This window comes from Mycteria americana, chromosome 5, assembly GCF_035582795.1.
Source record: "Mycteria americana isolate JAX WOST 10 ecotype Jacksonville Zoo and Gardens chromosome 5, USCA_MyAme_1.0, whole genome shotgun sequence".
NCBI lineage: Eukaryota > Metazoa > Chordata > Aves > Ciconiiformes > Ciconiidae > Mycteria > Mycteria americana.
Window position 1 is genome coordinate 41,683,748 of NC_134369.1, and position 25,579 is coordinate 41,709,326.

At 33.3% G+C, this 25,579-nt stretch overlaps 1 protein-coding gene across 2 annotated transcripts in view; it reads right to left on the reverse strand.

Annotated features, from left to right (window-relative positions):
* Positions 1–25,579, reverse strand: part of NOVA1 (NOVA alternative splicing regulator 1) — a 158,830-nt gene that overhangs the window by 94,725 nt on the left and 38,526 nt on the right. Inside the window, exon 1 of one of the 2 annotated variants that reach the window (XM_075503058.1) lies at positions 2,389–2,448. The exons of the other annotated variant lie outside the window; for it this stretch is intronic. The gene's annotated coding sequence lies outside the window, so the exon portion shown is untranslated. Of the gene's footprint in view, positions 1–2,388; positions 2,449–25,579 lie in introns of those variants that run through there. 2 annotated transcript variants of the gene reach the window in all.

A 25,579-nucleotide genomic window follows, 5' to 3' on the forward strand; every position in this document is an offset into this window, starting at 1 on the left:
CTATATTCTAGCAGAAAAGAGATGGAACAAGATGTTTACAGCAGCAGGAGAAAAGTATCAGTGTTTAGAACAAAAGTGAAGGCATACACTTAATGAAACAAACTATTCAGATATTTCAATTTCATTTTATTTTTGTGTGCTTTACTCTTTAAAAATCACGAAAGAGAAAGTGGTATTAACTCATAATTCATAAGGTACAGCATCTGTCCAGCTATAATCCTTGGCATTTATAACTTCACAATGAGGACAGATGCTACGAATAGGTTTGAAAAAGAATATAAAAGCTCAAATGTTTTTAAGAAGAGCTTTCTTCATGCAAGGGATCACACAGTTTGGGGCAATTATAGTTATTAACAAAGGCTGCAAGTCCAACATGGTAAAATTCTTTCTAGGAAAAGGAGTTCAAGTATAGAAAACTCTGATGAACAGGAACAACATTTTGTATTTGACATGATACAGAATTAGAAAGCAATGAAATTGAAGCTGGGTGATCAGAGAAAGATCTTAGTCAAATGATTTTGGAAGTAGCTTTTTGAAGAAACAAAAGTTAAGGACCTAGATAAGGCTCTGGTAACCTGTAAAGAAGAACAAGCATTTGAAGGTTTTTGCAAACAAACAGCAAAGTTTAGACACATGCAATCTGAAATTTCATAGACTGGCTATGCAATTTGACACACAGATTAGTCTTGAAAAGAAAGCGTAGGTTATCCGCAGTAACCAAAAATGTGTAAGAAGGAAGTGTCTGTGAAGAGAACTGAGATCAGCTTTAAAATTATTTATTCAAGTTCCAAGTAGAGTATCTATAAGAAGATGAGCACAGTCAAGACAAGATGTCCTAGGAATCAGGGACAAGAAAACTAGATATGTGAGTCATCACAAGAAACAAAAAACACAATCCTGACCAAATCTGTGTGTAAGATCACTTATATCAAGTAAATAAAGAATTTTAGGAAGCACACCTCTGGCACACAGACTGAAATGAGATGATGGCAGGCAATCTACCAAATAATGCGAGATATTTGAAAACAAAGTCACAAATGGATAACAGTTTCTTGTAGTTGATCATGACTACAGAGCCATATTCAGTAACTGAAATGAGTGTGAACAAATTGCGTACATATGTGGTTCAGGAAGAAGAACAGAGAGAGGGAGTAAGAAACAGTAGTGTCATACAGTTTTAACAAGAGGAAAGCACTAACTAATAGAACAAAAGCGGGAATGGACGAGCTTCAAAGAAAAGGAAGACAGGATTAACTCAATATTGGTATACACCATGTACCCAATTAGGTTTATAGGATTGCTTTGTACAAAATGCATTAAAAATGCGGAAAAAATACAGGCTTATGTTTGACAAACATAAAATAACATATAGAAAAACACTTTCTTTCTGGGGATTGCAGATAGGAGAAAAAAATGCACTGATATCTTCCATCTGACATTACATTTATGAATCCGCAGAGAGTTCAATAAAAGGTTATAAAGCTGGCCATAGTTTTTCATGCTCATCTTAATTAATGAATCATCTACAAATGCCAACTACATAATGAAAAAAATAGGAGTATAAAACAGTTCCTTAATTAAAAGATATTATTCATGTTATGTATACATTTTTCTAAATCTATGATGAAAACCTAATCTTAATAATTTTTCACACTTTGGGTAGTTTTACAGAATGAGTTTGCTATTATATCTGAAAATATGTGCTTTGTTAGTGTAAGTGCTGACCTTAAGTCAGTACCTATAAAAATAAAAAAATCTTTCAGGCTCTCCTTTGACATTATAGAACAGGAAAAAGAAAAGTACTTTCCTTCAAGCTACAAAGTTTGATAAGCAATCATAAATTAGACAAAGGTAGTAAGCTCAGGTAAAAGAAAACAGAATCGAAGAAAAAAAAAACTTGTATAATTGAAGTAACTATTGAATTGCCTTTTTTCACTCCTTTTCTTGGTTTTGTTTTGTTTTTGTTTTTGTTTTTGTTTTTGTTTTTTTGCAAGGGCACTATTTTTTTCCTCTACTGAAGTGCTACTTATATTATTGTCAGAAACATTCATTGGAGTGGAAGCAGCTGAGACTTATTTTTGTTTGTTGAATCTCATGTTAGCCAGTGAAATGTAATGTTAAAAAATAGCAAACCTTATTAAAAAGGAATAAAAATTTATTACCGAACCTGTAAGCCCTCACATAACGCAGTATGACAAAATATATAGTACTAAATTGTCACGCTATCAGATGTGCACTGCTAACACTGATGAAAGCCTATGTAATCTGCTAAATTTATTTTAATGTGGTTCTGATATGGACAAAAGTGGCATAAAAAAAATGAAGAAATTAGACTGTAAACTGTGAAAAACAGAATAGGATGATGTAATATTAGAAGGAGTTTCTCACAAGAATCCTGTGCTGAATTAGAGCAACTTTCCAGCGATATGCCATTTCCTTCCTGTGCCACTCCATATTCCCTGAAAATAAAACGGAATGGGTTTTACAGTAGATGGAGTCATGTTAATGTTCAGTTACTCTCTAAGCTTTATGAATCCTTAAGAGCATACCACAAAAAAAAAAAAAAAGAAAAATCTTATTCTACAAATAAATTTACTTTTTGCTACAACTCTTCCCCATAGGAATCATAACTGTAATTGTTATAGTACTGCAGACAAACCTGATGATACCAAGATATGGTCAATGAATGTACTGGAACAACTGTCTGCAGCTCGTCCTGCACTGAAATACCTTTCAGTAACAACACACTTTTAAGAATCACTCTAAAACTAGAAAATACCATTTTTAAAAATAAGTAAGACTCAAAATTGAGCTACATTTTCTGAGGCAGAAAAATCAATGAGGAGAGTTAATTTGATTTTGGAACAACCAAACTTACAAGTACATGGAGTAAAATTTTGGCCTAATTTAAATCAATTGGATATTGTTGACTTCAGAAATCTGTTGTTCAATTCAAACCCTAGGAAAACACTAGAATTGCATTCCACACAGTGTTGTCTGCTTATTATAAGACAGTATTTCCGGAAGCAACCTGCAAGCAACTCCAAAGTATCTTCTCCTTACTCATATCTAAAAAGCAAAAAATTGTAAATGTATCCACAGAATATCTAGGAATGGTTGGCAGAAAATGAACTTTGAAAATAGATCTAAGGTCCAAATTCAACATTTTAGTATTTTTGTGTACCAATTTGGACTACAGAGACTTTAAGTATCAGTACCTTTACAGGATGGGAATTACAGCTGCCTGCCGCACTCTCCTTCCCAGCAGTATCAGCCAAAGCTCACATTTCCAGTCTGTGATATCTGGTAAAAAATTGAATGGAATGCCATGTCACTGCTCTGCAGATTTCTGAAACTGGAGTATCTGCTTTTTTGCCTATGTAATGACTACAAGACCTCATATACTGTTTCTTCTCTAACAAGCATATCCGATTTTAACTAGTTCTCTCAAGTTTAAAAAAGCTAAGGTTTTTAGGAATGTGTGGACCAATATACTTTGCAGCTCATTTGGAAAACTAGTGAATACCAGAAAAACTCCAATGCTGTATTCAGTTCTGGTTAAAAACAAAGGCGGCATGTTTTTTCCAGAGTATACCTACAATATCCTTGCTAAAGAGAAATGGAGACTTTTTAACTTCCAATGCACTCTTGAACTAGATGAACACCACCAAAGGCCTTTCATTTGTTCATCTTACTAATTGTTCATCCGCTACAAAAGTGATGTAGAGGATTAAAGGAAATGAAAAGAAGTTATAACAAAAGTTTAAACAGAGCTGCCATAGGAGCACTTAAAGGTAAAATTAGATTCCACAATGGAAGATGATCCTTTAAAAGCAGAAGCCCTGCAAAATACCCCTGACAAAACTGGGAAATAGATATTACAACCATTTTTAGATTTGTATCCAAGATCTTGAATCTTATGTAACAATTAAACAGGACACTTGCCCTACAGAATACTTATACGGCTTTACTATGTGCTGTGGAACCTTTGATGTGGTAGTAGAACTTTTGGTTTTAGTTTATTTTTATAATACGTAGGCACAAAAAAATAAAGTGGTTGTTAAAAATAATTCTAATACAATTTTGCAGGAAAGTAAATTACTGAGATTTTCTTGTTTCAAAGTTAAGTTCTTTGATTAATGAAGAAAAGCACTGTATAGTAATGATTTCCACATGAACAATCAAATCTTTAAGGGGAACAATTTAAGAGCTATAGAACATTAACATCAAGAATTTTCTTGTCAGTACTAGTTATGTTCCAACTAGACTTATGAATAAAAGCACAGGCTATATTTTAGAGTCTAACAAATCCAAATAGTCTCCATGAAAACAATATAAGAGTTAAAAAGCAGAAAAAAAGATCTTTTTCAAAAGTGAGTCACAAACTTTTGTACATATATGTGTGTATATTTTCTGATTCTGTAAATCTTTTCAAGTATGCAATCAGTAGCTTTATCAAATGCTTCTTCGAATTTCAGAACTTTGCAAGAGATGGCAACTGTCCAAGCATTAAATCCACACAAAAATGCTACTGCTGTAACTGCAATAGAAATTGAGCTAGTCGTAAGACAAGGAAAATACTCAGAAAACTCATAATTCATATATCAAGAAAACAGATAAAATTATGTGGCTTTACTAATTTTTTAGCAAAGCACGTAGGTAATTTTGATTTTTGTATCAAAAAGACTGTGGCCAGCAGGACTAGGGAAGTGATCGTGCCCCTGTACTCAGCACTGGTGAGGCCACATCTCAAATACTGTGTTCAGTTTTGGGCCCCTCACTACAAGAGAGACATTGAGGTGCTGGAGCGAGTCCAAAGAAGGGCAACGAAGCTGGTGAAGGGTCTGGAGCACAAGTCCTGTGAGGAGCGGCTGAGGGAACTGGGGTTGTTTAGCCTGGAGAAAAGGAGGCTGAGGGGAGACCTTACTGCTCTCTACAACTACCTGAAAGGAGGTTGTAGAGAGGTGGGGGTCGGTCTCTTCTCCCAGGTAACAAGAGATAGGACAAGAGGAAATGGCCTCAAGTTGCGCCAGGGGAGGTTTAGACTGGATATTAGGAAATTTTACTTCACTGAAAGGGTTATCAAGCATTGGAACAGGCTGCCCAGGGAAGTGGTTGAGTCGCCATCCCTGGACGTATTTAAAGGAGGTTTGGATGTGGTGCTTAGGGACACGGTTTAGTGGTGGTCTTGGTAGTGTTAGGTTTACAGTTGGACTCGACGATCTTAAAGGTCTTTTCCAACCTATACGATTCTGTGATTCTGTAAAGCGAAACCATGTAGATTGCTGCATTTAAAGGAACAGATCAAGTTCTATGGGCTGGGGATTTGTTTACTTCCAACAGGAGCTTTTGGACAGTTCTGTGTTTGACAGTAAAGACAAAAGTGTTCTCAAAAGTTGCAAATAACATGCACATTTTCCTTTTAGGTATGATGGCAGATACACAATAACTTAGGTTAGGTGTGAGTGTATATATTATATATGTATTTATTCATTCTACAAGTTCAGTAAATCAGCTGACAGTTTATTTTCCTTATTTTTTGTGGGAAGAAAAATCTTTTCTCTTGGTAGAAAAAGTAGTAACAGCTCAGTATTACTATCAGTACCTTCTCTATATTCAGTAAAAAATTAAAAATAATTACTATGATCATGAGATCCATAGTTTGCTTCACCCTTTACATTAGGTGTTCTGTAAACCCATTTAATATATATAATACTCAAGCTTAATGCAGAAATACTCATACCTAGACTTTCTCTCCAGAAAATTTTAAAAATATTCCTAATATTTTTAATGCAGATTTATCTTTCATTTAAAATGACTTGATGGAGTTCATGGAGATGGATGTCTGGTTACCTTGCCTAGTTTTATATTTTGACATTGCATGACTGTCTTCCTAATTCTGCAAATATCATAATTTAAACTTCACATATAAAGTGCAACTCCCTCATCTAAGTGTTTATTTAGAAGTATGATTATAGTTTGTAATGGAACACTGATTATCCAGTGCTAAATATTTTACTAAATGCATGAAATTTATGTACTATGTAAAAAATGGTTACTCATAACAATAATAATTAATTTACTTTTAAGAAAAGATAAAAATATTATATTTAAACTTGTTTCAGATCCCATTTAATATAGTTTCAGAGAAATTTGATGACCAAAGATTTAGGAAAGACAACAGCAAATGTCTGGGTTTGCAACACTTTTCTCACATTTTTTTCTTCAATATTAAAATGGATATATATTTGAGGTGAAAGTAACAAGGAATGTAAATCTTTCAGTGAACCAAATATGCATTTAAACAAATACAAACACCACCGTACTACAGCTACTCCATTTGTTAGAGAGAAATTAAAACATTTGGGTACTCATGTATCTATTTCCAACACAATTAATGTGATCTAACAGATAACAGGAAAAATATTTCTGTAGAGAAATTACATCTGTTGCTCCAATGAACAAGCTAGAATGCCATAAAAAAGAATCAATTTATATATTCTATTGCAGTAATACAATTGTTTTCCACTTTTTCTCTGAAGTTTCCCTCTCTTCTACACATAGCCACAAACAGAATTTCCTTCTAAGGGCTGTAAGTTATATATCCATTCCATCATTTTACAAGAGACTGGAAGTCCTATTTTTATTGGAAGACAATTTCCATAAAAATTTTAAAATAATCTATTCCTTATATCTTAAAAAGAATACATAGGAAAAAAATAGGTACATACACACATAAAATCAGAATGATTGTATTCTCTGACAATTTCAGTATACTGCCATATTTCCTATTGTTATACAAATGAGTGGATGTGCTTTACTGATTATGTATCCTGTATTTTATCATATACTTTCACAGTATGAAATATTTTGTAATATATCACAGCACATGTGGAATCTAAAAATATTTAAAAGAGGAGATTTGATTTAATTTTCCCATACTAAGCATGGTTTTGTAGAAGTGAACATATAATTATTTTTGTAATTGGCATCAGGTGTTTGAAAACAGATGACTGCTCATCTCTTTGGCAATATTTTTATAAAATGAGGAGAAACATTTGAAGAGTAGCAAAGATATACGGTCTACAGTCGTTTTTATTATTTCATTCGCCAAATTTTCATTTTAAGACTTTGGAGTTTTTTCTACTCCAGTATATGGTATTGAGGTGCAATGGGGGGCGAGGGGTTTTTAACATTAAAGAAAGATTTTGAACAAAACAAGCAACAGAAATCCTTCCTAAACTTGAAGTCACCTTCACAGTAGCACACTTAAAGAAGCTCTACCTCTATAGAGGGTCAATAGCTATACCGAGGATTTCAATTTAATGATTTGAATCTGGTACACCTGGAAAAAGGCAAGATAAGACAGGGGACATGAACATACATTGTTCATTCTTTAAGAGCATACGTTGGTCATGAAGAACAGAAGGAAGAATCAGTCAAGAGCTCAAAAGGAAGAAAGTAGTAGGATATTGTGTGTAACTACCATTTTTTAGAACTATGCTCAATAAGCATACTCAAACTCACAAACGTAGGTTAATTAACCTATCAAAACAGAACTGGCAGCCTATACATTGGTATTCCTGAAGTCACATTTCAGTTCCTTAACATCAGTATTGCATTAATGACTTAATATCCAAAGCAGTCCTCCCTGAGAGTTAGATTGCTGAACTGAAATTTAGTAAAGAATAGAATGCAAATATTCACAGTCATACAGTAGTGGCAGTTCAAGTGCATTCACTTCATTTTTTTTAAAGGAAGTACAGTCCAGTATAAAAGACACAAGTCTATTTCAAACATTTTTTAATCATGCTGATTTTCTTCCCATATTTGCTTTCTAGCTCAGTAATAAAGAAGAACAGTTGTGCAGTATTTCCTGTTTCTCAACTACTAAAACTGAAACAGAAGAAAATAATTTATAGAAGACAAGGTCTGCATACATTACAAATTATTTAGCCTGGCTGTTCTTACACATGTGAATAGAAAACAGAAAAAGGGAGAAAAATTATTATGGAGTTATTTGCAGCACTTTAGTTCTTCATAACTAAAATGTAACTGAATAGAAAATGTTTCACTTTATAAAGTCAGCCAAAATTCTGTAGATGCAAGTGGGAAAATATTCAAAAACATTTAGTTTGCAAAGGAACTCCTACTTTTATACATATATAAACACACACATGTGCGTGCAATTTCATATGCTTTTGGAAAGGCATTTCAGTAAACCTTTTAAAATAAATTGTCTAAGACAATTAAGTTTGTTTAATTGCAAAATTAAATTGTCTAAATTGTACAATTAACTAAAACTAAATTAGACAATGTAGTTATCATTTTTAGTTAAAAGCAGAACTTGTACAGTAGAAGCAAGTCTTCAAACACCTGCTCAGTGTTTTGAAAGCAAAAAGTAAAGTTACATGAAAAGCAACTACCCTATTTGTCCTGGTTTCATCTGGGATATATAAAATAATTTATTTAAAAGGCAGTTTTATTTTACCACTCTAATATGACAAGACATCCTCATTAAGACACTGCATGTTGTGGAACTAGATCTATAATAGTGTTGCAAAAACATGCTTTTAAAGATATACTAATAACAATTTTCCCTTTAGTATTACATTGCATTGTAGTCTTCTGTATTGAGTTAGAAATACTAGTGATTATATATTTTTAAGCCTTTTATCACTACATCGTATATTGAAGATCTGGAGGAAAGCAAACACTAACACTCTTATTCTCCTCCACAATAATACATTCTAAATACTGGCAAATGAGACATTCAGTTGAAGACTAAAACTAAAACAAAAGTTGCTTTTTTGTTCTACTACAACATGCCAATCATACAACAGTTGCTTTTCACAGTAAGAAGGGTTTGTATTTCAGTTTAAAAGCTATTCCAATAACAAAATCAAGAACTACGTGCATCCACCATATGCTTATACAAGTCTGAACTTTGCAATATTTATTACGTCTATTCAGTGTTAGACCACAAAGTTTTCCTCTCCTGCTTTGGGACAGCACAAGACTACTCCATAACATATTTCAGAGAGAGAAAGTGCGTGCAAGCATGCACAATGCAGAGAATAAACCAAAATAACTGAGGCAGATGCAACTATAAAGTAAGGACCTGCTGCCCAACCCCAAATCCAAGTTGAGATACAGATTGTCAGGGTGGCAACAGTAAGAACTTTAAAGCCTCATAATGAGATCCTTGTCCAAGTCAGGACTCGGTGACATAGTCCTCCTCTGCTGCTCCAACAGTTTGTTGGATTTTGGGGGGGGGGGGGTTTGTTTTGTTTTGGGTGGTTTTTTGTGTGTGAGTTTTTGGTTGGTTGGTTGGTTGTTTTTTTTAAGAGAGGCTAAGTGCCTCTCAGTAAAATAGTGACTGCTCGGCAAAGTATATCCAAAGTAAGTACTGCATCCCTATGAAATTCACAACTAAGATAAAAATGAAAAAGATCTGTGAAAAGGTCACAAATCAGAACTACAACTCCACTAAACTTAGTATCACTACACAGACTACAGGGTTTCGGAAATGAACAAGCTTTAGGAAGCACAAACACATTATGGCCATACAAAAATGCTGCTGTTTTTAACATGAGGATCCAGAAACAGGTTTGGGTTTTTTTTTTCTAGTGACAGCTAGTGGCTACTTATATACCAGCAAAGAGATCAGAAACTGCCTACAACTCACATGACAATAAGCCTAGGAAGCCACCCTGTTTGGGGGATGCTGGGAAGAGCCTTTTATTTAGTTAGGTTTTGATTGGAGGGTGCTGTTAAGGTGAGGAGATTAGGGGAAGACTATTAGACTTTCTTTTTTAAAGTTTCAAAGACATATTCCACTCAGATACCCGATAATTATATAGTTTCAATTGCTGGCAACTGACATTCAGCTTTCCTTAACAGTAGAGAAGTTTAATGAATTTTGAAAAATTGATTTTAAGAAAAGCTGAATGTATGGACTTTATCAAAAGTAGATTAGTGTTTAGACAACTTCAACTATCTGAAGCTTAACACTAATATAAATGAAAAATTTCAAAACAGGAGATAATAATAATATGCCTGGAAGATGGTAGAAACGTGATGAGCTAAATTTCATTAGTAAGAAAGCATACTACCACTAGAAAGCATGCAAAATACATTTATTACTCATGCTTGTACATTTCTAAACAGGTAAGAAGCCATTATTTTAGTTCACCTGAAGATTTTATTAAAAAATTCTTTTGGATTTGTTATTGCAATATTCTTGTTTTGATATATTGGTAATTCATACTGATTTCTTATATCTGAAAAAGGTAATAGACAAAATTATTATAAAAACACACTGTTTTTCATCAAATAGTAACACAGCATATTTCTCAATATACCTTACCCCATTTAAAATGACCACTGGATTTTTTCCATCATATTAAAATAAGCAAAGTTTATATAAAAAAAATATTTCCAAAACACTTCAAAATGATCCCCCTGCACACGGAAAAGTCAGATAGGGTAATTTACTGCAATCAACAAAAATATATTGGAACTAAAAGCATATAAACACTGCTAATCTAAAATAAAAAGCATGCTGCTGTTTTACCAAAATTTAAACTGTGGTGGTTTCAGCTTTTAATGGCAGTGTATTACTGAACATAGGATACCTTTGGCTTTACATATCTTTATTTACGGCTTTACTGCATATACATTGCAATAAAACAGAAGGCTTGGAGAGTTCTTGCTCTTCTATTATTTTCTATTAGTCACAAGAAGTAAGAAGAAGCTGTCAACCTCTGCCCACTAAAAACAAGTTCAATATTCTACTACATTGTGAATTTGGACTATCATTAGTCTATCATTAGTAGGTAAGAGCTGATCTTGTTGCAGTTCAAGCTGAAACAGCTCATACTGCTAATGCTCTGAAGACTTAATTATTATATATTATTAAATGTTATCTAAAATACTTTCTCTAAACTGAAAAGTAGTCTTATCTTCTTAATTGGTTTATCTGGCATTTAGATAACTTTCCAATTAACACAATTTGGTACCCATGTACAAAATCCAACTGCTTGTTATTACTTTGGACAGCCAAGGGAAAGCTCAAGTACCAAATAACCATTTGGTTATTTGAGACCGAATGTTCACACAGCCTAGAAGATGCCACTCCTAACTAGATTCAAGGACATTGTCAAAGTAGAATGGGAAAAATTAGAATAAAAGGTATTATAACCTTTTAGGTATAATAACCATTAACAATACTTAATTGTCAAGAAAAGCATGGCGTTCTTTATGTGTCAAGGCTACAAAGTGTGAGTAATTGCAAAGAATGAATCATAGATGGGCTGCTAAATGTATCAGCCAATGATTATATGCAAGATAATTATGATCTCGTTACAGAGGCTATTAAAGGAAACTAGAGTTGATAATTAAATACTGTATTACAACCCTCTGAAGGACAACCTTGTCAATATTAGTTAATTCAGGAAATAAAAACATAGCATTTTGAATGAGTCTTTTCATTTGTAAGCAGCAATAACTAATTCTGAAAGCAAAAATTTAAAAAATCTCAGAAAAATACACCTGTAAAACAGATTTGTTCAACAGTGAACTAATTTATGAGGCAAGAATAATATTAGATCTTAACTGTACAAGATTTTGAAGGCACAGATATTATATTAATTGACTTTTATGCATCAGAAGTATGTCATAGAGGTGCTTCAAGACACCTTTATTCAAGTGCTAGGGAGATTTAACATCAAAACCGATATTGATGATTTAACATCAAAACCGAAGTTCTCTTCTATGCAGCTTGAAATCATGCCTGAAACCTTTCCTCGATGAGGTATGTAATATGTAACACATAAACACTTAGAAATATGAATGTATACTGCAAATGAGCTTTTATCAAGCCTACTGATAGTTCAATAGGAAAACATTATTCGTATGAAATTAGGTTGGACATAATTCTTATTCTGATTGTTCTAAAGACACTCAGAAGCTAATTGCGCTGTGAAAATTTGGCTAAATATTGTATTACCTGGCCAACCACTGTTCCCACACACCTAATGTTTCACATAGTGAAATATAAACACAGTAGTTCGTCCAGAACAACAAAACGGAATCATTTCATTATCTCAAGATAATGAAGCTTAATTGGAGAAAACGCATTCTCAGTTATAAAAGAAGAAGTCATCGGTTTTAACAAATTAAATGTAAACTTGTGGTGCAAGTGACACATCCACATACACCCTAGTTAGAAGGACAAGAACATTTACACTCAGGAAGAGTTAAGAGCAAATATAAAATTCCCAACACTCCTGCTTTCACCTCTAAGGTCACTCCACACATTAATCCATAGCATTTCACACACTTAAAACCATCATACTTGTTACTGCAATTTACTAAATCTAGGTAACCAACAGATTATTTATTATGAAATAGTCTATGTTTTCACGAATGCAAGTAATTATAAGCATGTTACCCTGATGACAACTCTCTATACCAACTTTACACCATATAAAGAGTCAAATTCAAGGTCACTGGCCTAGCATCCAATCTCTTTGAAATGGTTTTAAGCTACTTATCTCTTTAGTAATATTTTTTCCCACAAGTGTCAAGCAGCTGATCAAGTGTGGCAGACAAAATGGAGCCTCATTAAACCGCCCCCCACATAATTCATTCTTGCTAACTACACATCAGACTCAAAACTAAAATAAAACAGACTTGACACACAATGACCATTTTCATATAGTCATATTTGGATGGAAAGTAGTGCAGGAAAGCTTAGTTTTTGTTTTTTTTTTTTTCTTCCTGGACTTAAGCAAAAGGCACACCATAACTCAACAGGGAAGAGCTGTAAGGTTTGTCACCACTTAAAATAGCAACAAACAAAAAGCAAACAGTAAAAGTCACAAAATTTTAGTGTTTAAAAACCTAAGACAGTTCATTTTATAATAATGATCCTATACCTATATTACTTTTCTAATAACTTCTGAAGCAGAAGTTATTTAGGTTATTTAATGAATAGCTGCAAGTGGTAATTCCAGTCCTGTTTTTATATAGGCTTAGATGACTGCAGCAAGATCCAAGACAACAGTAACAACTACTGGGTAGAGAGTAAAAGTATTCTAGTTAGTACATGAGAATTCAGAGGGAATGGATCAAGGGCAAGTCTGATCATTTATCCTAGATAAACATAGATAAAATTTTAAAATTCAGTCTCAGAAGTCCTATCTATTCCTGTTTCGTTTATCTGACGACCATTTCCATGTTACATTGCTGTGATTAAGACAAGGTTGTTCCAACCCACATCTTCATTTCTGTAAATACCACAGCGGACATTGAGGTAATTTAGCTCAAAATATGTGATGATTCAAGCACCTAAAACCAGAATTTTCTCTAAAAGGCCAAAGATGGAAAGGTAAGACAGAATGATCTACCTAGTTAAAAATGCTAACATTCAAGTTATCAGATAACTTTCCACAAAATGAGAAATAATAGGCCTTTATTTAAAACACATTTTAACATGGCTTTACTGCACTAGCTAATAACAGAGCTTCCAGAGATCCATTAGCATACTGCTATTAAGTCTAAATAAATTCTCAGTAATTATCACTGGCCAAGGAAAAGTGAAGTATAACTTCAACATACCAAAGATTTAATTGATCAAAGCAGAATGAGTCAGCCAGAGAAGGCAGGACACTTTAAGACCTCTGTCACCACTCCAGAATACCAAATTAGTATAAATCTATTCAGTACTTCCAGTGAAACATATGGAAAAATTCTCACAATAAAATTTAATTTAAATCTCAAGTATAATTAATGAAAATTGGATCCATTACTCAGAAATCATATACAGAATATTTTGGTGGTGTCAGTTTTTCTCAATTATACTTACAGAAATGTAAAAATTATGCTGCACTGGGCTCAGAAGTTAAACTTTTTAATTTCCTGAATTTATCTCTGTAGAATCTTTCACCATTGATGCACTGGATCTTCTCTCTTGTTGCTTATCAAATGACCATGATTTTTAACAACCATCATAAAAAGAAGAGAGATATCTGTAATTATCAAACTATCCATAGTTACAGGCAAAAGGCTTTATACTATAGAACCAATAGGAAACACATACCATAGTGATCATACAGTGATGATTTTAAAGTGAAAGTGGGGACTCCTAGCAAAAACTGAGCCATACAATATCATAAAAGTAATGAATCAAGGTACTGGCTCATGTCCCAAAACAGAGGCCCTCTGGCAAGTTTTCTTTTATGATGCCCAGGCAGTCTTAATATCAACACGGAGTTTATTTAAAATTTCTACATATGAGTTTCTGAAATGGCAATGTCAAAAAAAAGGCAATAATTTGTCCTCTTGTAAACTTTAGTTCAATTTCAAAACTTCAAGTCTTGCTTAGCAACTCTGCAGGTGAAGTAGGGATTTTAAATACTTCAATCTCATGTTTACTGCTAGAATTTGGCACATTCTTAAGCAACATTAAAGAATCTACACAGACAATATAGATTGGTTCAGAAGGACAGACAGACAAGTGGCAGAGTGTGGGGAGGGAACAGAAAAGAGGGCTACTCTACAAAATCATCAGTACTATATCTTCCTCTTCTTTCAGAGATATTCAGAAATTATATTGCACAGGTCTTCTATAGCTCTTCTCCCTCTTCTATAGCAGTTCTACAGTCACTATGTGACCTTAGCTATAGGAAGATTTCATCACTCCCTTTATGCTGTGATTTTCTACGTTTTCCATTAGTCATTTAATAAAACTGTAGCAGTTATTGCATGCAATCAACAATGGATTAAGAATACAATATTAATATTGCCAGAAAGACTTTTGTATTTAATTCTCTGCCTTTAAAGAAAACCAACGGCTTTCCTATTTTAAGCAGCATAACAGCTTCTGAAAGTCTCCAGTGGGACTCTCTTAATAGCAAGCTTCTTCAAATGGCTGTGCACCTATAGTCCATTCACTTTATAAATAAGCATACAGCACCTACCCCAGAGGATTAAAACTTTTAACCTAATTTTTGAAGTGATCTGAGACTACGCATACAGTAAGAGGGCTTTGCCATCATTTAAGTGCTGGACTGGATTGGATACAGTGTATTCTGCAGAACCAATACTGTTCAGACTACAGTTTTGATACATGTTTTTAACTAACATGTTACTTTTTATTCTGTGATTTTTCCCTCATCATCTTGTTTTTGTAAGCTAATTTTCAGACCGGAAATTCTGGTGCAAGAATTGTGTCCTCATAGCCAAGTAAAATTATTTATTATCCTGAACATAAAATATACAGTATTACCAGTCAGCTACTGGGGATCAAAATTACACATGAAGAAAACACACTAACTCATGCTTTTGTAAATAAGTACATACTAAATATGCATATTTAAAATAAAAACATAAAGCAAATATATAAGAAAATACAATCTGAGAATTTAAAGATTCATTATCTCTTTCTATGTACATGTATCATTTAAAAACAGAAAAATAAAGAAGTAAAACTAAGATTTTATTTTTACATTAGACTATCATTGCTAAATACATGAATGAATGTTATTGTTTTTAATTTTGAAAACTTATTTAACTATTTGAGAAAAAAATGAATGTAAGTTCATAAAATGAGCCATTACAACAGTAAAGATTTCTGTATCAAATGAAAGATATGGACATATCTGCTCAATAAAATAAATCTAATTCTAAATCAAAACTGCATTCCACCCTGGTCTGGAAAAAATTCTGCAAGTTGCATAAATGTAAGGGAAAAGGTATATTATCAATAATTAGTAAAAGTGCAAAATTCTAAACAAAGCATGCTATGACTTAAAACAACACACAAGTATACATTAATGTCCTCTGTGAAACCAAACCAAAAATATCAGCAAAGGCACAATCATTTCTTGCTGACTTCGTATAAGCATTTTTTCCATGCTGCTTATACAGAAAACATTTAATTAGTATGGAACCTAAACAGATGAGTCTAAGAACTCTACATATGGTCCAAAATCAAACTCAGAAATAAAGACCTAGAAATAGGTCCAAGTTATCATTCAAGTGAGTTTTCATGTACAATGGATTTCTTCTGAATTGCAACTTATTTCTTGAAGTCATCAATAAAATACCATGAAGACCCTCTATACTATATCACTTCCATAAAATCAGGCTCTCAAATTAATATCCCACTGTCTGCTTTCATTAGGTCAAGAATTTTGAACACAGGGGACGTGGGTGATGGTGGGGAGAGACTATTGTTCTTACTCCTATTTATTCACACAAGCAGGTCATATTATCTCAAAAACCCAACATAAATTAGTTTATGTAGGTTTTTTGTTTAAAAAGTCTTTTTATCTTAATTGCAACAAAATGGCCAGCATTGCCTCGTAAAATCCCAAACCAGTAATGTTAAAGCACTCATGACTTTATTGATGTTGCAGTCCATACTCAGTGCAAGGGAATAATAATGCAGTGCCATAAGCATAAGAGTCTAGCTCCTACTGAAGCACATGAAAGGTTCTCATTAGTCAACCAAGAATGGGTTATAAATGCAGCCGTGCAAAATCAAGAGTTAATCTTAATGAAAACAAAAATGTCAGATAGTGTGAAAAATTTAATTGCATGCACCTTACAAAACAAGGTGAGCTAAATCACAGTGACAAATGTTAAGATATTTAAAATGGCACTTAACTGTGGTAAGTATTTAAATAAAATTAACACCAAATACATAAAATATAAAATAACTTCAATATTTATTTACAATTTCAGGCCATTATTTGTACAGAAAAATACATTAATTTCCTTAAGTGAACAGTTCTTTTGAAAGGGAGATGCGTTAGATAACTGATTTTTCAATCTTGAGTCTTTATGCTCCCCTGCTAGTATTCAAATATTAAAAATATGTGTGAAACTGATGCAAGTACAATAGCAAATAAAAATTCTCAGTGCCTGAAATTCTAGTCATTTTAGCTCCTTCTTAAAAGTGTCTTACAAATTATTACAAATGATTCTCTGATATTGGGATTTGATGAATAGTTTACAGAAATGAGCTAAAAATAAGTCAGTGTTAAAAGGTAGGGTTGCCAGTTCTTTCATGGTCCCAGAAAACGTAGAGGAAGTTGGCAGGATCAGCTCAGCTCCACTGTGCTCCTGAAAAATATAAAATACCAGTGTCCACTGGATCATTGGGTCCTTAGCACTCTAGTACTATTTATGAAAAAGATTTTGGTGATGACCATAATGGTGCTTTAAAATATGGAGTAAGACAGATTTGTCAGTAGGCGTGACCCTTCCTTTTTAAGGTTTCATGCCCTAAATACACGTTATTTATAAATTAAGGGTAAAAGGTGCTTTGCATAATGATAAACATTTTAGGACCTCACCTTTGGGCATTATTACACAAACAGACAAAAAAGTTAGGAAAAACTGAATTGAATTTAAATTAAAAAATTAAGTGAAGACTATATACACCTGTTTTATTCCATTTTTATCTAATGAAATTACATTTTAAGTGTTAATCTCACATATATACTAGCAATATCTAACTGAATCTAAGGTTGAGAGCCTCCAAAAGGCTCATAAAAACTCTTCCCTCACAATGCAATCAGTAGTGTAATTCCTTTGATGGCAGCAAATACAAGATAATAAGAATACAAAGCACTGGCATCTCACTATTAGTATCTAGATATGTTAACTAAACCAGGACTTCAAAACATCCATGGAAAATTGTCAGGGGAATCCGGAGATGACATCACTAGAAGTCCTGCTAGACAAGATTCCTCTTACAACTGGAATCATAACTGAAACTATCAGCGTTATACAAGTCAAAGATTTTGCCAAAAAAACTTTGGCTTGGAAAAAGGGCTCTACAATAAAAATATAAAATAAAATAAAATAAAAATATAAATGAATAATTCTAAAGAGCAAAGTCAGAATACTTATCATTCTGTACCTGCTCAGCTACTGTCATCAAAGCAACAAAAGTGGTCCTGTACACAGAAGCACATAGATTCAATACATTTGTTACTTAACAGCAGTTTCCTAAGGAAGTCCATCAGTATTCCACTTACTCAAAACTGGCCACATTTTGTTGTGACCTAAAAAGAATTTACCTAAGCTGGAACAGATTTTTAAAGAAGTATTTAAAATCTGTAAAAATAGATACATATTTTGCTATATAACATAGTAGTTGCTACATAACACAGTGCCTATTAAAAGCAAAAAGATTACAGGAAAAAAGTTAAACAAAATTTGCATACATACCTCACTGCTTAATAACACACATAACAGGATGTAACATTTTATAAGATACTCAACTGCAATACAAATTTAAAACCTGGACTACAGTGTTGTCCCTGATCAATAGTACAAAGAACGTAGATATACCAAGCAAAATGAAAAATAACTTTAGATATTGATATTGAACTTAGTATTTAAGTGACCTCAATTTCTCTACCAGCATTAAAATAGTCATGTATAATTATCTTAAGATTCAAATTTAGTTTTAAATTAAGTTTTACCATCGCAAGAAAATGCACCACACTTCAATTCTGTCTACCAAACAAGAAAAATGTGCTAATCCAACCTCTCTCATCACAGTGCACCAACATAAATACTACAATAACATTAATTTCTCAATATGCAACATGAGTTTCAGAGCTTGCATACTCTTTCTGCACTTCCTTTTTCAGTATCTGTCACGGAAATGCCAACAGGTAGATAACCGAAATGTTAATTGGAGGCTGTAAACCTAATTCACAATACACTGTGCCACCTCTTGTTTACCAACTGCAAACAGATGCTTTAGCAGAATAAAAAGTTACATTGCATATAAAAGCTTCTTAAATTTGTGAAAGTCTTTCAACTTTGAAAGGAAAAAGAGTGCAACTTCTAATGTATAGGTCCTCCGCATTATGGAAAAGAAAAAGGACTAACTATAAAACCAAAAGATTTAAGAATGAGATGATCTTCCGATTTCATTCCACTGGGTATGTAAAGCAATTGAGTTTGATTTTTCAACTTCCACAAGCATCAAATTGGGTGAAATCTTCACCCCCACTACAGTAATAACTAATACATCAAAAGAGCTGGGGTTCTACGCTATGAAATAGTCATGGCACAGTTTAATTGCTTGAGTGGTGTTAAAGTAAGTACAAATAACTCTAAGAATGCTCTGCTGCAACGTTAACTTCTTGGGGGGAAAAAAAACAAACACAACCAACATTTCAGCTGAGGACTGAGTGAGTTTTAAATCGAAGACAGTGAACCTCGCAACATGAAGACTAATTATTGATTGCCAGAACTTACTCAGCCCACAGCCTTTACCTTTAGGCATTGATAGAAAACTGGCTACAACCTGCATGAATTATCCTCCCAAACTATTTCCAGCTACTGTCAAAGAGCTCCAGCTCCTTCCTCGTTCTATGACCCGAGTATCATGGTCCTGGGCAACTGGTTCTAGGTGGCCCTGCCTGAGCAGGGGGGTTAGACAAGATGACCTCTAGAGGTCCCTTCAAACCTCAATTACCCTGTGATTCTGTGATACTATAAATAGGGCTGTATGCCAAACTTTGTAACAGGTATTTAAATACAACAAAATAATACAAGTAAGGCTAATAGCATTTCTTACTACCTAAGTTGCTAAACTCAGTATCTCCATCTGATTGAACTTGATTTTGTTAGCACAAGTAAATATTTCTGTTTACAAGTAAGGCTAAGAATTAGCAAGACTCTCATGCAAAACACACATAAATGAAAGCCTCTACCTGCAGAAGGCACTGCAATAATTTGAGCTTACCCATAGAAACTTAACAGCTTTATTTCTCAACTTGGCATCTCCATCTTAATTTAGCTTGGGAGGGGGAAGGTCTAAAAAATAGTATAGAATATTCACTTAGAAGTACATAGAATTTAAACTGACTAAAATAGGAAGAGGGTAAGCAACAAATTGGTGAAGTAAACATAAAAATGTTACATAAACAAAACAAATATAAACTAAAATGCACTATTTAATCTAACTAAAACATGCTGTCTTTAATTTAACATGTATTAGAGTGAAAGAACAACTTCTAAATATTGGTTCAGACAAAATACCGTCTTCTCTATCTGTGCTAATTCAGGATTTTTTAAAAACTAAAACTGAAGTGAGATGGACCTCTCTGACACACATCTTTACCTGGTATAAAAGAAGGAAAAAGGTATCTCAAAATGGCCAAGGAATAAAGGAACTTTACTCTAAAAAGAATGGTTATGCAATTCATTACGATAGCGATCCAGAACTAACAATTAAATTCTCCCATGACTTTGCCAAAGAAATAGAAGCATTTCTCATGATGCAGCACAGCTTCATCCTATAGTGGCCAAAACAATTTTTTAATTCTAGAGATTATAGAAAGTGTTATCTCTTCATATTCCTTCCTCTGCTATTCAAAGCTGTGGTTTTATACAGAAATTTTTATTTACTTGGAAATCACACATATTGTTATACATATCACATTGTTCCAAGATAAACGACTGCATTATATAGACTATCCTTGTGAGCTCTCCTGCTAGTGTTGTCTGAGTACTAACCTTCTAAAGATCCTTTCATAATTGTTCATGTCATTCTTTAAAATGTAGTTTTCAGAATGATTTCAAAATCTATACTCTGCCGTTTCTTTGAGAAACAACTCTTAAAAAAAATCCAAATAATTGGATTTGAGCCACTCCCAACATCTTAAAGATGTAAAGATCAAGTGAGAGATGGTGTAGATTTGATGATGAATTTAACAGTGTCTATCAACATTGACCATAACTTTTTAAGAAAAAGATGATGTAATATAAATCAATGTACAAAAAACATATAAAAATAATTTATAGGTAGAGAAAGAAAAAATAATTAAAAGCATCTAGGACAGTTCTGGTACAGTTGTAAATTCCTTCTCCTATTCATTTTAAGCATTTCTTTCTGCTGCTGATAATGCTCATTTTTAAATAATATTAAATTCATAATGTGTTCTATTGCTGATAAGACATTTAAGTTACTTATAGCTTAGTAAAAACACAGCTATTTTGGCTATTTCTTACACCAGATAAACAATCAAAATATTTGCATTTCCTAAAGTCTAAGTGCTTGTGTTTTTAACTTAACATTTAAAATATCTTTTGAGAATGTTTTGGGGTTTTTTGTCCTGAAAATATAGTATGTGCACATGCCACAATGACAGAAAGGTAAATGTAAGGGTATACACTCAAAAGAATAAAAACAAGTCTGCGTATGTTGATAACAGTGCTTCAGAAGATACAGCAGGACTTTTTATAGAAGAAAAATGGGAATTAAACATATTAGGAGGAAACTTTTTAATATTTCTGCTGAATTCCAGCTTTGACCACTGAGTAGTTATCAATTACCTATGAATATCTCAACTTCCCCTATATTCAATTCTCCCCAGGGCTTATCATCACATTTTAATCACCTATCCAGTCCCTCGAAAATACATCCCCTAGCTGATTAATGTTAAAATTTTCTATTTTTATATGCAAATGAGCTAGTTCACCACCAAATGTATGGTCACTCACCTATCAAAGGTGGTTAGGAAAGGCAAGAAAGCCAAAGACTTCTCTAGAAAGTCATGACATATTGAAACATTGGAATTCTACTGCAGATTATTTTTAGAAGAATTTTTTATTATTTAAACAAATATCATCAACCAAATTATGGGACATATTGCGACACTGCAACATTACAACTGCACCTAACTTTACAGAGCACAGACGTACACACAGAAAAGAAAAAAATCAAAGAAGTTGTATTAGCACAAAAAAAATATCGTTTCAATAAAGTAGAGGTCAAGCAGAGTACACATAGGGATGGCACAAGAGGATTTTTTTTTTTTATCTGCCACATATATTTTTTAGGAAGCAGAACAGTGATGAGACAATCTTATCAATACAATCTTTATATTGCAGAACACCATTACTTGCAACATATTTTATAATTGCTTGTATCTGAGACCCAAAGATACTATGACTGCAAATTAATAGTCAGTCACACTCAGGAAAAACTGTATTGAAGACTGTAACAAAGAATAAAGAGATTTTAGTACTACAAAAAGACTACACAGGAACAGCACAGAACAATTACTATTGGTTGCAATCACAAGGTTGAAATGTTTTCAGCTATCCATTGTTAAACTTCTTTAGATGATAAAATAATTACATACATTAAACATATGATATGTCCATATCCGATATTTGGTAGATATAGTAGTATGCCTTGTTTGAAAGTCTGACAGAAGTTGAGAAAGAATGGGGTAAAGACTGCATCTAATTATGACCACACCTCTGAAATTGTCTGAGGCTTTTTTTTTTTTAATTGTATTTTTATTTCAGGTACTTAGCAATGAAATAACACTTGATAATATTGAATATCTGTGATAATTACCCAGGGTTTTCAACTGATTCAGTTGCTGGTCCTCCTTCCTGAAAAATTTTGTATCACACAACACACAAAAGTACAATAATTACAACTACATGAGGAATATACGGCACTTTACTGCCCCATATGACAAAACAGACTGACTTTCTACAAAACAGGCACAGCACTATTTCTTTCACATGGCGCACAACATCACAGAGATGGGAAAGAGGGAGCACGAGGAAGTTTGTCAGTATCCACACAGGACACTTCCTATTTATCAGATAAAGTGTTTTTCAAGACCCCTGTTACTTCTCATAACTTTTAAAGATATGTAACTTTTACATACTTTCAAAAATAAAGCCATGATGATTGCATTTCCTTGAAGCAATGAATGCAATGAAGCATTTCTTTGTCAAGCCTACTTTTGTTTTAAGGTTCTCCAAAGAGTTAAACTAAATGCACAGATCATGAAGCATCTAGAGCCTCAATACAAATGCTTCAGACAGTCTCAGATATGATCTCAAGGTATGAGCAAGGAAAAAAGGGTGTTTGTAAAAATAATACTGAATCCAGAAGAGCATCATTGGCTGTAGGACTACAAATGCTCAATATTCTACCTATTTTGCCTGGAAAATTCCTCTGCTAACTTAGTTCACTAAAACCAGAATGGCAGCCCAAGAGACAATCACACCAAACTCATATTTTAAACTTCTAGTGACAGAATATTTACATCTATGACCTAATAATGTTGGGTTTAGTTGGTTCTAGCCTCAGTAGTAGGCAATGGTAAACAAGATAAGAATCTTTCCACTGTCATCCTCTAATATTTTGCAAAATAACTTAACCTTGCATTTTAAAATCTCTGCTGAGATTCAAGTTTTGTGAAAAAATGGATTAAATAGAAAGTAAATTGCTTTAATTTAAGGATTGTATCTTGAGAATTTCTGTGTTACTCTGCACAAACTTAACAAGATTTGCATTTTGAATCCATTTGTCCAAACTGAGTATCGGATTGTACAGATTCCACTGAATTCTCCAAATAGCAAAATCTAAACCATATACTTTGAAAGTTGATTTCCAAAGAAACCAACAAAGCAACCAAACCTTTTTCTGATTATTGTGTAGAAATAAAATAACTTTTTTTTTTAGGAGGTAAATGGTCAAATGACAACAGGGTTGGAGTCAGATGCCCAAACTGGGCTTTGGCAAATAGGACCTCAAAATTAAGGAAGCCTTAGAATAGTGAGGACAAACCACCAAATAGCTTCTTTGAAAAAGGTAAGCCTTATCATAAAGAATTACCTAACAAAGTGTCAAGAGCTTCTCCACTTAACAGTTCTTTCTGTGGAACAGCACTTTGTTGACTTTGGGTTATACTAACCTGCCATACATATTTAAAACAACTGGGGGTGGGAGATGAGGGTTAATAATCAAGTAAACAAAACCATTGCATGCCTCCCAGAAATTCCCTATATCTTAGAAGTACTCTAAACTGTCTGTTCTCATTGATACACAAATGCAGAAATCTGGGGAAAAAAAAAGGCAACGGGGTAGCTCTTCATCTGTGACTGAAAAAATTGAGAATGCTTTTTTGTCATGCTAGAAAATTATACAGTGGTGACTACCACAAACATTTTGCAAAAAAATCCAAACCACTTCCAATATAAATGCAAATAACATCATTTTAGGATAATTCCTTAAATGTTCATTATAATTTAGGGCTCAGTGAGCCTAAAATCAAATTACTGTGTAACAGATATTATTTTTCTCTTCTCCTGCATTAATGGCAAGGCAAGGAGGGAGGCCAAGCTACATAAGATGAAGAGGACATCTTAGGTGTTTAATTACAATACATAAAGGATACTAAATTCACCACAGTTTTAAACATGAGAAGACAATATAGTCCAAATTAAAATGAGAAAAATTACTGCTGACAACTTTGAGTAAATTTTCAATACTTTTAAATATCTTTTGATTGTGCTTAGTCTTATTAACAGGTGTATAGAAGGCTCTTCTGATAAGTAATGTTAAAACAGGAACATTAAAGAACTTGCAAAAATCAAAGTAGAATTCTGTCTTTTGGCCACCTACAAATTAGGTGTTTTCCCATACTAGTTCATTCTACAAAGTATAACCTAAATAAAAGCAAACAAGAAAAAAAATGTTTACCATCACTGACATTTTTAACCTGTAAATCAAACATGTTGCTAACAGTTAAAATCTAGCACACAGGCTATGTAAGAAATAAATCTAGCTGTGTAACTAGCCACGCTTGCTTTCAACACATACAGGAGGCATTTCCAGTTGCTAGGATATTATGTAGTATATTAAGTTACATGTAAACATCCTCACAGAGTTGGTATACAGAGCTTGTCATAACATTCAAGAAGACTAAAAGCTTTATACATACTACTGTGTTCAGAAAATAATTCTGTGTAAGGGTTTGGTTTATTCAATATTCACTTTTAGAACCTCCAAAAGCAATAAAAAACCCACAATAAAACCAGTCGTAAGTGTTTGAAAGAAAGCATTAGATAAAAGAGCCTCCTATTTAGGCAGACAGTGATTCTCCTCTTACTTCCCTTCTGTTGCCGAGTGTCCTTTGTCTGCCTCTTGCCTGAAGATGTAACACAGATACAAATCTGTCACCACAATTAAATCAGAAATTGATCACTTGACTTTCTACTGAAGATCAATACAGATTTCTTCCAATCCACCTTATCCATTTCTGAAACTACTTATAGTTTTTCACTGTAATATCTAGGTTTGCCTACCTAGTTAAGATATATTTAGACTCCTCTCCTACACAAGACCTAAACCCTACAACCTTATTTCTTCATTTCTGAGTTCATTTTTAGGGTTTTAGAATTATGAGATTGTTTTATTTCACTACTTCCTCAATTTAAAAGAACTCCAAAATTATGCTCTAATTACTCACATCAAAACTTGGATTGTGTGTTTCTCTATAACCTGTGCTAGAAACAGTAAGAAGCCTCTGGAAATTCATATAAAGCAGTAGTAGTCAGATCCTCAATCCTTTTATGTTGTTTAAACTCTCCAAATGGAAGTAGTAAACCTAGAGAAACCAGAGATATCCAGAGCTCCTAAACCAACCATCTATCCAGATATATCTCAGCTTCACGTAAGGGTTGGGCCAGATGCTCACTATAATTAGTCCATTTTCTAGCTTCCATGGAA